The following is a 12,212-nucleotide window of genomic DNA, read 5'->3' as shown; positions in this document are numbered from 1 at the left end:
TCTTAACGAGGATAGACAGAGGAGTCCAGCTGAGAGTGGAGAGTACCGGAGTATATTTGCCTGCAGAGGTGGTCTCACTGGGCCTGAACCCCATGTGTTATGATTTGACTGTATCCCACAAAAGTCCATGTAATGGGAACCTAATCCCCAAATTCATATATTGATGATATACGGAGGCATAGCCTTCGGAACTAATTAGGATTAGATGAGGTCATCAGGATGGGGCCCTATCACGGAACCAGTGGCTTTATAAGAGGAAAGAACCTGAGCTGACACACACACTTGCTCTGCCTTGCTCTGCCATGTTATAATGCAGCACAGGGCCCTCACCAGATGCTGGCACCATGCTCTTAGACTTCCTGGCCTCTAGAACTGTGAGCTAAGTAAATTTCTATTCATTATAAATATCCTATCTCAGACATTTTGTTATAGTGGCAGAAAACAGACTGAAACAATATATCTAGCTCCAGAGCCTGCTTTATCCTCAGTAACCATTTTTCTGCCTCAGCCCTCCCCCTTTCTGTGTCTTCTCTATGTGACTCTGTGTGTCTTTCCCTTAACTGGGTGAGAAGCCAACTTTTAAAAAAATGGCTCGTTGATCTGCCAGAGCTTGATTGGGCTCCCTTTGTACCCCTCCTAGCCCCCGCAAACAAGAAAATGGGGACTAGGGCCTATGAGAACTGGAAAGAGTTGTAGGTAGTGGAAGAGGAGACCCCAGCTCATTTCAGTTGTCATAGTGTTAGCCCAGCACCTTGGGCAGGATGGTGGACATTGGAAACCCCGTGTGTGTGGCTTTCTGGTCCATAGAGTGTTTTTTCATGTTTGTTTTGCTTCCTGAATAGTTTCATGAGGTTAGTACAATATTATTTAAAGTGCAAATAGTGGTGGGTTTTACTGTTATAAAAACAATGTACAATCACTATAAAAAACAAGAAAATATTGAGGAGCTGAAAAACATCATATGAATTAATTCATTTATTCAATAATAAAGTGTCTTTACTTCTAGGTACAGTTCTAGGCAACTGGGATTGCAGCAAGCAATCCAATGGGAAAGACTGGGTCCCACAGTAACAACGGTGCCCCTGCCTCACGGGGGAAAGGTGGAGACCAAAGAGACCAGGTCGAGCGTTCAAGTGAGAGCTCTGTGGCATGGCTGCCTTCGCTGGGGATCAGAGCCCACAGTTCTAGGCCAAAGTGCTTATTTCTAGAAGGGGTCAGAGGAGCAGGTAGTGCCCCCTCAGTGGTAGCTGTCACAGGTTGGATTCCAGCTCTTGACTCAGACCACTGGTTCAGAGTAGCCAGGGGCATACACAGGCACAGGGCACACAGCACACCCTGGCTGCTGTGCAAACCCCACCTCCAGGGGGCTCAGAAGTGGACAGGGTGCCAGGCCCAGGAGCTGCTAGGAGCTGAGCCTGCCCTAATTGGGCAGTTGGAGCTTTGCATCACCTGCCCTGCTAGGCCCCTCTCAGCAGCCCTAGTTGCAAAGGCCTGTCTCTTTCTGTCCACTGGTCCTTCCCACCACCCTTAACCCAGGCTTCTGCCAGATCTCAGCAGGGCCCTGCAGGAGCACCTCCACCTAACTCTGGGCCCCTGCTCTGTCCCTTCAAAGAGTCTTCCCTGGCTCCCAGCTACCGTTTCTGCAGAGCCACCACCCACAGCTACAGCCTGCTCAGGGAGGCTCACCCGCAACACTCCCCTCCCACAGAGGAGCACCAGGTGAGGGATAGGACCCCCAGGGGAGCACACAGTACGGGCCAGGACCCAGCCTCCTTAGCCACTAGGCCATCCAGTGATGCCTGGAGAAGTACTGGAAGTCCCAGTCTGTCCTAGTGAGTAACTCAGTGTTTTCTGAGCGTCCTTGAGTTGGGACAAGTAGCTTGGGTTCCCTCCTCAGGAACAGGGTGGAGGAAGGGCTCTGGGTCACAGAGGATCCTTCACTGTTGCAGGAGCTGGTAGCAGTAGGAGAGGGGAGAGGTGGGGAATATCATTACCCTGAACACATTTTCTAAGTGATGCTTTTTTATTTTTTTTTAACAGTTTGGGGATTGTTTTTTTTTAATTAATTAATTAGTTAGTTCTAATTAGGTATATATGACAGTAGAATGCATTTTGATTCATTGTACACAATTGCTGGACACATTTTCATTTCTCTGGTTGTATACAGTGTAGCACCGCACGCCAGGTGCAGACATAGGCCTGCCTAGGGTAGTGAAGTCCATCTCATTCCACCATCTTCCCTGACCCCTCCTCCCTCTCCCTCCCCTTTGCCCAATCAAAGTTCTTCCATATTTCCCATCCCCCCACACACCTCCCCATTATGGATCAGCATCCACTTATCAGAACATTTAGCCTTCGGTTTGGGGGATTGGCTTTATTTCACTTAGCATGATATTGGGGTTTGTTTCTTCAGTTTTTGTTTCTTGTTTTTCCTGGTACTGGGGAGGGAACCAGAGCTTCTCATATTTGGGCAAGCACTCTGCCACTGAGCTATATCCCAACCCCAAAAGGTGGTGGTGGTGGTGGTGGTTGTTGTTGTTGTTGTTGTTGTTGTTGTTTAAAGTAAGACATTGAGACACTGGAAGCTGAGATGATGAACTAACTTTGGAGGAAGCAGAATTTCATAAGTTCATGGCCTCCACATTAGAGCTTGGCTCCTCAGCTCCTGGCAACCCCTGAAGATATAGAGGTCATTCATGAGTGGATGCAGGTCACCCAAGGTTTGCATCAACTTGGTGTCTTTCAGTGAAATACAGAGAAGCGTCTAGTCCATACAATGTGTTTGTAAGAAGTAGAAGCCTCTCTTTGGGCACAGCCCCATCCAGATGACCTTGTGCACAACTCTACTGGCCAACCTTGGTGAGAGTGTGCAGAAACTTCAAGAGTCTTTATCAGCTGAGACTGGTCAGAAGCCTTACTCTTTCTCAGCAGAATGGTGAAATGCCAGCCAGAATTTGACTTAATGACTCACGGCTTGATGTTTGCCCTCCTCTTCCTGAATTAAAGCTAAAGTAATTGGGCATCTTCTAGAAGGTTCCAGCTCAACACTCCCACCCCTCTCTAGGGTGTCAGACAGAATCAAGGACACCTAAGTGGGTCCAAAGTCAGGCCCAGGAGCACCACATCATAAGCAGGAGCATCATGATGGCCTTCCTCAAGGCTTCCAGGGGCTCAGGATCCAACCCCCACCTGGCTTCCCAGACTTTTTGCATTCCCACCGTGAACAGTACTGAGGGAATAAGGTCTGGATACTCCACTCCCGAGAAAATGATGTCCACTTCTCCAGACTCATTGACTCCAGTTGATGTGTGGTTTTTCCTGGGATGAACCAGATCTTCTGAACCTTTCATTATTCTCAGCTACAGACCTGGGTTTTCCATGTCCTTCTGGAGTTGTGAAGTTTTGGAGTAAAAGCAGTGTCAGGCAGCATCCTGACCTATGGAGTTCCAGACCACTGCAGGCTCTGGAGACCATTGGGAACTCAGAGGTGGGGTTGGTTTGGGATATGGAAACTCAGAGACATAAAAGAATCTCTTTCAAGAATTCCCCACTCTCCAGAATCGGCTTGCGACTTGAAAATTGGCCCCATTGGGCAGGGTAAAAATAATAGAAATGGTTTTGGTGTAGGACATCTCAGAAAGGGTGGTTCAGGAGTAAGGACCTAAAGAGAGTCCTCTAAGGGCAGTGGGAGGGATGAGAGCAGGGACAAGCCTGGAAAGGAGAGAAATGAATTATAGAAATTGTTCTAGGCGTTTCCTCCTTTGTGGTGTGCATGCTGGGAAAGTGCTCTACCCCCAGCCCTTGGAAGTTATTCTAGAAAACTGGCAAGAGACCCAAAGGAAACCCAGAGGAGCCAGGGCAGCCCTATGGGAGTAGAGAGCAGATGTGGAGCGGGGGTTTTTCTGACATGTTCTACCTGGGCTTTGCTCCTGGGGAAGATTCCACGTGGGAAGGCTCTGGCAGGACCCAGGGATGCTGGTGGAACCGCTGAGACTTTGCTGGATCTGTGGCCCTGGCCCTTTCACCTCTCCCCTCTCTGGACATACTCAGTGACCTCCCAGAAACCAGGCAAAGGCCCCTCCTTTCCCCAGGACACCACCCCATCCCCTCCGTCACAGCCTTGATGGTTCACAGATTTCTGCCAACAGGCACTGGCCCCTGTCCTCTCCGCCGACAAGGAGAAGCAGAATCTGAGGAGCAGGGGAGATTCTGCCTGGCTGAGAGGTGCAGTCAGCATCTCTAGGGTTCCACCAACTCCTGCTCCTGAGCTCTCAGAAAGTGTGTCTCCAAGGCTCCCTCCCTAGGTCAGCTCTGCCTTCCACTGAGTGACAAGGCAGCTGCTTGGTGACAGGCTGTGGAGCTCCCTGGGCACAGGCTGGGCCTCACCGTTAGATCTCAAAGGATGGTCGCCCCTCCCTTCCTGCCTGGAGATGGGGACGAGCTGGATTGGGGCTGGATTCCTCATCTAGTGTGACTCATCTTCGCTTGCCCAGAGGGAGGGCAGTGAGAGGTCAGAGTCCAGATTCTCAGAGGTTCCCCTGAGTTTGACCTTAAATCTGACCTAGAGATTCAAAGAAGTTTTTGTTTGGTCCTGGTTTGGGTTTTTTTTGTGGTGCTGGGGATTGAACCCAGGGCCTTGTTGCATGCAAGGCCAGCATTCTGCCAGCTGAGCAATATCCCCAACCCAAGACCCTTCACTCATTGTGGTGATTAATTTGTATGTCAGCTTGGCCAGGGGCTGGGGTTGTGGCTCAGTGGTAGAGCCTTTGCCTGGCACGTAAGGCACTGGGTTCAATTCTCATCGTCACAGACAAATAAAATAAAGGTATTGTGTCCATCTACAACTAAAAATATATTAAAAAAAAAAAAAGTTGGCCAGACTATAGTACCCAGTTTTTGGTCAAACACTAGATGTTGCTGTGAAGGCATTTTTTAGATGTAATGAAAATGTAAATCAAGGGGCTGGGGTTATGGCTCAGCGGTAGTACTCTCACCTTGCATGTGCAAGGCCCTGGGTTCGATCGATCCTCAGCACCACATAAAAATAAATAAAAGTTATTGTGTACAGCTACAAAAAAATAAATATTAAAAAAAAGAAAATGTAAATCAATAAACTTGTAATTTTAAAAAAGCAAATCACCTTCCTTAATATGGGTGGGCCTTGTCCAATCAGTTGAAGACCCTAAGAGAAAGAGGGCCCCCCAAGGACAAAGGAATTCTGCCTCCAGGCATCTTTAGCTGCAAGACTGCAATGTCAACTCTTCCTTAGGACTCCAGCCTGCAGACCTGCTTTTGCAGATTTCAGACTTGCCAGCCCCCACAACCACGTGAGCCAATTCCTTAAAATAAATCAATTTTTCTTCCTCTCTCTCTCTCCTTCTCCCTCTCTCTCTCCCCCTCCCTCCCTCACACACTACACACACACACACACACACACACACACACACACACACACACTCTTATTGGTTTTGTTTCTTTGGAGAACCCTAATACATTTAACTTTGAAGGGTACATGGCAGGTAAGGGGTAATTAGAAACTTCTAGAGGTTCTGGGGTCCTCCCGTCCCTACCACTTCCTCTCTGTGGGAATCAAGTCTCCAGACCTCAGTTTCTCATTCTGAGAAGTGGACCGCGAAGTCTCTCCTGCTTGGAAAGCAGCTTATTGGGGAATCAGAAGGATCCTTTAAAATATTCCTCCACCTCTTTGCCATCATCTAGTAATATGATTGGACCGAATTCACCAAGAGGGACCAAGGGACTTAAATGTCTTCACCAGAAGGTATAAACAACTGATTTGATTATTTCCCAAGCAGAGAGATTAGGAGGGCGCTGCATGACAAAGTGCTGAGAATTCATGGAATGTAGGAGCCTGGGGACCTCAGGGACCACAGGCCTCAGCCTTTCTGTAGAATCCCAGTAGCACCAGAGGCTCTGGGAAAGCAAGGGGAGGGGCTTGGAAAATGAGTCTGGGAAATGCTGCTAACAGCCACCACCCTCTCAGAGAGTCCGAGGGCACTGGAGGGCTGGGGGTGTGTAGCTCAGTGGTAAAGTTCGCAGTTAGCATGCATGAGACCCTAGGTTCCATCCCCAGCACCAAAAAAAACCAAAAAAACCCACACAGGAGCCGAAATGTCTAACAGGAAAAAGAAAGTGGTTATTTGTTGAATTCTTTGTGTTACATACCAATTGGTCAAGGCTCTGCTCTCTCCTGCTTTCTGCCACTCTTGGGACAAATGAGCCTTAGCAACCCTTTCATTTGTAGGTGGGGAAGCTGCATTATAGAGTGGGGACTGGCCCAGGTCCACACAGTGACTTAGGAACTAACCCAGCCCTGAGCCCTGCCTGGGGTGGAGGGGAGCTGTGACCATGGAAGAGTCAACCAAATTCTCCATGCAGCCTCATAGGCTTTTCTAAGGAGAAAGCATCTTTTGTATTTGGTTGTTACTATTGCTGTTTCCAGGATTTTAATTGAATGATACTTGGCAATGACCAGGCATCTGTTTCCACAGGCCTGTGTCACACAGAGGGTGTCATTTCTAAAGACTTCAAAGTTAAAACACAAACAACACACCGTTGTGACGCCCCTCGCTGAGCAGAGGTGCCAGATGTTGCCACGCAGCCAACTGTATCCTGCTGCCAGGGCAGGTCCTGCAAAAGCACTTGTCACCATCAAGGAGGACCATTCTGCCAGGACAGCAGGCTGCAGAAGCCTGCAAGGGCCTGTGACCTTGGAGGAACAGGAGAGTTGTGAGCTGCCCCTAGGAGGACAGCAGCCCTGAGAGGGGACCAGACAATCCCATTGCTTGCCCTCACCCCTTAGCCAGGCTGGGCAAGTCAGGCCAGGGGAGTGGCTGACCTCCATCAGCAGTTTCTTGGCTTGCAGAACAGCCCTCCCTGGCAGCATCTGGCTGGCATCAGCTGGGCTCTAATGGGCGTCTCCTTGGGCACCAGGCTCTGTGGTCCTCTGGGGGCGGCAGGCACTAAGGCCATCTGTCCTTGAGAGGTAGGCCACACTCATCCTGGACATGAGGAGGGTGAGGAGACCTCACCTTCAAACAGGACTCCTGTGCACTGGGTGCTCCCTTTAGGGGGAGGGGCATACGGTGGTTTCTCTTATTACTTTTACCAGTTTGCTTTGCTTTGGTGGTGCACTCACTAAGCAGCAAGACTTGGCTCCTAACTTAATAGTCCTCCCTCTTCTGATAGGCCAGCAGTCCCACTCCCAGTGGAGGAGCTGCTCTCCTGCCCTCTGCAGGGCACACCTTCATCTAGTATTCTCGGGGGTGTCTTTGTGCAAGGGCATGTGCATGTGCCCGCACACATACAAAGGCTACTTAAAACTATGCATTCTGAGAAACACAACATGGAGTGATTCTATTTACTTGTTTACTTACTGTGCTAGGGATTGAACCCAAGGGCACTTTACCCCTGAGCTACATCTCCAGTCCTTTGGCTTTGAACTCGGGATCCTCCTGTCTTAGTCTCCCAGAGTCACTAGATTATAGGCGTGCACCACGGCACCTGGCTTTTTTTTCTTTTTTGCCATGCAGGTTATGGAACCCACAGCCTCCTGCATCCCTGGATTCCCCCAGCCACCTGAAAGATCTTGAAATGATTTTTCTAAATTTAACATCCAGGGGTCTTTTGTGTGTTTGTTTGTTTGTTTTGGGTACTGGGGACTGAACCCAGGGGTGCTTAACCACCAAGCCACAACCCCAGCCCTTTTTAAGGTCTCACTAAGTTGCTTAGGACCTCCCTCAATTGCTGAGGCTGACTTTGGACTTGTGATCCTCCTGCCTCAGCCTCCTGAGTGGCTGGGATTACAGGTATGCACTACCATACCCAGCACATATCCAGTTTTCTTTATAAGTTTATAAACACCCATCCTAGCTAGGTGCAGTGGCACATGCCTGTAATCCCAGTGGTTCAGGAGGCTGAGTCAGAAGGATGTCAAGTTCAAAGCCAGCCTCAGCAACTGAGAGGCCCCAAACTACTCAGTGAGACCCTGTCTCTAAGTAAAATATAAAAATGGTCTGGCTCAGTGGTTAAGTGTCCCTGAGTTCAATCCCTGGTACCAAAAAAAAAAAAAAAAAAAAAATAGTTACACCCATCCTAAAAAAGCAGATTCCCCGTTTCTAATATAGTTGTTAAATTTTAATAAGTACAGCTTATAAATATGGTGACTAGGAAGTTCTCTAGCATATTTCAAAACTGTTACAAAATTGACCAAATCATTCTTCAGGGCTTAAAATCATAAACCTGGGAGGCTGGCAGTGTAGCTCAGTGGTGGAGCACTTGCCTAGCATGCACAAGCCCCTGGGTTCCATCCCCAGCCTCACACACAAAATCATAAGCCTAAAATCAATTTCTCAGTTACTCATTTTAAATTGGAATTGGGTGGCCCGTCTTGAGGTGCCAACTTCTCCTGAACTTTACAGAGTGTGAAATACAAGACCTATACATTCCTAAGCTTACTTGGACTTGACTTACTTCATTATCTCCCTGTTTAATTCCAACCCTTTCTGGGTTAAGGCCACCCTGTCACTGAGGAAGCAAATCTAGTCTCCAGAGCAAACCAGCCCTTGGTTCTCCCAGTACCCACCTCCAAGGGGTGGTCTCAGCTTATGGGCTTCTGGAACAGTGACTTGTTTTCTCATTCTGATCTTCAATCCCTATCCACATCAAACCCCTCCTCCTCCTCCCGCCACATCCAGAGGACTTCATGGTTGTATTGGAGTCTATTTATTGCTTGATTCTTTCAGCATTCTTCCCCTCTTCTTCCTGTCTCTCAGGCCCCACCTCTTTTGCCTGTTTAACAGCATCTTCTTGATGCCAGGATCTTGTTAGCCAGCTTTTCATTGCTATAACAAATACTCAAGATAATCAACTTATAAAGAAGAAAGGTTTGTTTTGGCTCACAGTTTTAGAGGTTTCAGTCCATGACCAGTTAACCCTGTTCTTTGCTTTCGGCCTATGGCGGTACATCATGGTGGGAGCACACGGCACAGCAAAACAGTTCATCTCAGGGCCTGAAAGTGAAAAAGAGAGGGGGAAGGGGGCTGGGTCCCACTCTCACCTTTAAGGGCAAGTCCCCATTGACCCACCTGCTGTCTCCACCAGCCCTGGATCTTCTGTGGGTGCACGTGTCCCTGGCATACTCTCCTTTGCTGTCTGTCCCTCACTGGTGGGTTTCTGGCAGCGCAGTCTCTTGGCTGGGGTCTGCAGCAGAGGAAGAGGGAGAGATCCCAGCCCTCTTTCCTGGTCTTGTCTCCCTCTTGCCTGTTGTATGCCCCGGGGAACGGCCCACCCTGGTCTCCATCCAGTGTCTTAGCTCTCTGGGGCTGAGGTATCAACTTAGCCCCAACTAGAGGACTTAGAACGACACTGATTTGTTTCTCCACAGTTCTGGAGGCCAGAAGTCTGAAATCAGGGTATCAACAGGGTGGTGACCCCTTCAGAATGTTCTGATCTTTTCTCCCTTCCAGCTTCTGGTGGTTGTGGCCACATTCATCCCACTTCTGCCTCTGCCTCCTGTCTCTCAAGGACACCTGTATTGGATTTAGGTCCCACCTGCATAAACAAGGATGCTCTCATCTCCAGAACATTTTTTTTTCCAAATAAGGTCACCTTCACAGGTTCCAGGGATGAGGGCATAGACCTGTCTTTGGGGGACCAGCATTTAGTTCCCTAATTCCCACATCTCTTTGTTGCATTCAGTGTGTTCATACCCGCCCCCTCTGCCCCAGCATCCTCTCCCTTCCTAGTGACAAGACTCTGCCCTGCTGCCTGAGAGACCACTGTCTTCCTGAAGAAGCAAGTTTCATCTGCGGCCGCCTCTTTAACTCTGAGATGGCCTGGCTTCTCTCCCTGGTGGCCTCCTCCGGCTGCGTTTCCCTGACAGCACCTGACATTTCCCTTCCTTCCCCTGGGATTCCCCTGGAAGGCAAGCTAGAATGTCACAGGGGAGGAGATGGGAGTTCAGGCCACCCAGCTGCTTCCCCGGTATTCCCCAGGCTGGTCCCCTCCCTTAGGAGAAGCAGCAGCCTGGTGTTTCTAGAGCCGGGAGGAGGAGGGGAGCTCAGTTCTGCTTCCTGCTTGCCCTCTGGACTCTAATGAATTTCCCTCTGGTGGGCTGGGTTTGATTACAGCCTCATTAAGCGGCTTTGCACATTCTCAATATTGAAGCCGTCTACCTTGGCTGGTTAATATGCAGCGCTCACTGCCTCCTCCTTTCCCCGGGCTGTGTTCTGGCAGAAACTGTGGAGTCACGCCCCAGGACAGAGACAGATGCCAGCTCATTTCCCACAGGCCTTCCTTCTGGGAATGGATATGAAAACCTGGGGTTTCAAAGGGAAGGGTTTAAAATAGAATGTGCCTGGCCACCCTCTGTGTGGCTTCTCCCAGTGCTCCCCTCACACACCTCAGGAGACACCTCCCCAAAAGTCGAACACTCAGAGAACACTGAAAGCAAAGACAGGTGGACAGTCTGAGAGGAACCTCCCTGGCTGTCAGACAGATGGAGCCGGTCCAGGGAAGATCCAGGCTTCCCTCAGCCTAAGGATTGCACCAGTTAGAAAGCCAGGCAGCTGGCCCTGTACCACCAGGTGATGATTTGGAAATGGGAACAGTGCTGCTCCCACCCTCCCACTCTCAGCCTCTCCCAAGCCTCTGTCTGCATCCATTTGTTGAGAGCAGCCTTTCAGAAATGACCAAGCAGGAGGGGGAGAGAAGTTGATCTAAGAGGTGTGGCTGCTGCCCACACCTGTCCCACACCCTGCCTGGCCAGTGGTAAATGTCCTGGAGACACTGTGGTAGATTTCTGTGGAGTCCACTTGCATTTGTTGGAGGTCCAGGTAGGGGGTAAGATTGGCTTCTCAGTTAGCTAATGCCCCAGGCTGGGCACCACAGCCAGCCAGATCCTGTAGAACTGGATTTAGCTCTTACCCAGGGAGGCAGGCGGGCGGGCGTGGGGACAAGGACTGACTGACAAGGCATGGATCTCTCTCAATCTCGCCTTCTTCAAGGTTGAGCAAGTGGGGAAGGGAAGTGAAAAAATGGGGGTGTAGGATAAACACTGTGGAAGCCGAACCCTGACCTCTGGAATTGATTTATGGCACGATGTGGAAGAAATGAACTTTGTAGGAAAAGAACAAAAGGCCACAAAGAGAGGCCAAGCAGAGATGGAAAAGAAAAAACCACAGGATGAGATGTAAAGGGAGATTAACAAGCAAATAGAATTACAAGGAAATGAAATGCTAGCAACTTGCAGTCTTTCTTGGTGGCCGTGAAAGTAGTGAGGATGCTGTGGAGTGTGAATTCAGTGGTTTTGAAGGTGAACTTGAGACTCCTGAAAAAAGCACATTAATGAAAGAATATGGAAAAAATAAAGGCAGAGATACTGAGAGCCTACAGTTTTCCTCCTGAACACACATGCTAAATAAACTGTCCACGTTTGTAGCTAGAAAGAACCTAACACTGCAGGTGAATTCAAACAAACCAGATTCACCACTGAATACAGTGGCAAAAATCTTTTTAAATTTGTTTTGCAGTGCTAGGAATGGAACCCAGGGCATCATGCATGCTAGGGAAGCACTTGACCGAGGAGGAAATGCCCCAGCCCAGTGCCAAAATTTTAATAACCAGCCAGGTACAAGCAACAAGGCCCCTAAGCAACTTAGATCCTGTCTCAAAATGAAAATAAAACAGGATTGTATTCAGTGGCAAAGTGCCCCTGGGTCTAATCCCCAGTATCAAAAGAAAAAAAGTTTGTAACCAAGTGTAACATGCAGGAAAAAAAAAGAAAAATAGGCAGATACCCACACACCCTCCTATCTCAAGAAAGTATCTGTATTTGCCTACCCATCTTGGGCCCTTTTTCTTTTCTTTTTTAGTTGTAAAATACGCACAATATTAAATTTATTATTTTGGGGGCTGGGGGTGTGACTCAAGAAGTAACGCACTCACCTGGCATGCGTGCGGCCCGGGTTCGATCCTCAGCACCACATACAAAGAAAGATGTTGTGTCCACCGAAAACTAAAAAATAAATAAATAAATATTAAAATAAATAAATAAAAATAAATTTATTATTTTAACCATTTTTAGGTGTACAGTTCAGCAGTGTTAATTAAGTATATTCACATTGTGCAAGCAGTCTAGAACTCGCATTTTTCACAGATGAAACTCAATACCTATTAGGCTTCGACTCCCCATT

The 12,212-nt window shown here is 48.7% G+C and overlaps 1 protein-coding gene and 1 long non-coding RNA gene across 4 annotated transcripts in view; one reads left to right on the top strand and one right to left on the bottom strand.

The window, feature by feature from the left end:
* The window catches only part of LRRC75A (leucine rich repeat containing 75A), a 42,901-nt gene that overhangs the window by 8,099 nt on the left and 22,590 nt on the right, over positions 1-12,212 (top strand). The window lies entirely within an intron of this gene.
* Positions 2,550-11,350, bottom strand: LOC308635796. Of its 2 annotated transcripts, none has more exons than XR_014019268.1 (3): positions 11,242-11,350; positions 10,194-10,337; positions 2,550-9,219 (listed from the first exon to the last, which is right to left on the bottom strand). It is a non-coding gene; the product is annotated as an uncharacterized lncRNA (long non-coding RNA). The 2 variants fall into 2 exon arrangements; XR_014019269.1 differs by lacking the exon at positions 11,242-11,350 and having other exon boundaries at positions 2,550-9,029; positions 9,105-9,219; positions 10,194-10,936.

The sequence above is a fragment of the Spermophilus citellus genome (genome assembly GCF_964194105.1).
Source record: "Spermophilus citellus genome assembly, chromosome: 17".
Taxonomy (NCBI): domain Eukaryota; kingdom Metazoa; phylum Chordata; class Mammalia; order Rodentia; family Sciuridae; genus Spermophilus; species Spermophilus citellus.
The sequence above is the reverse complement of the archived record's forward strand: the minus strand, read 5'-3'. Positions and strand labels throughout refer to the sequence as shown.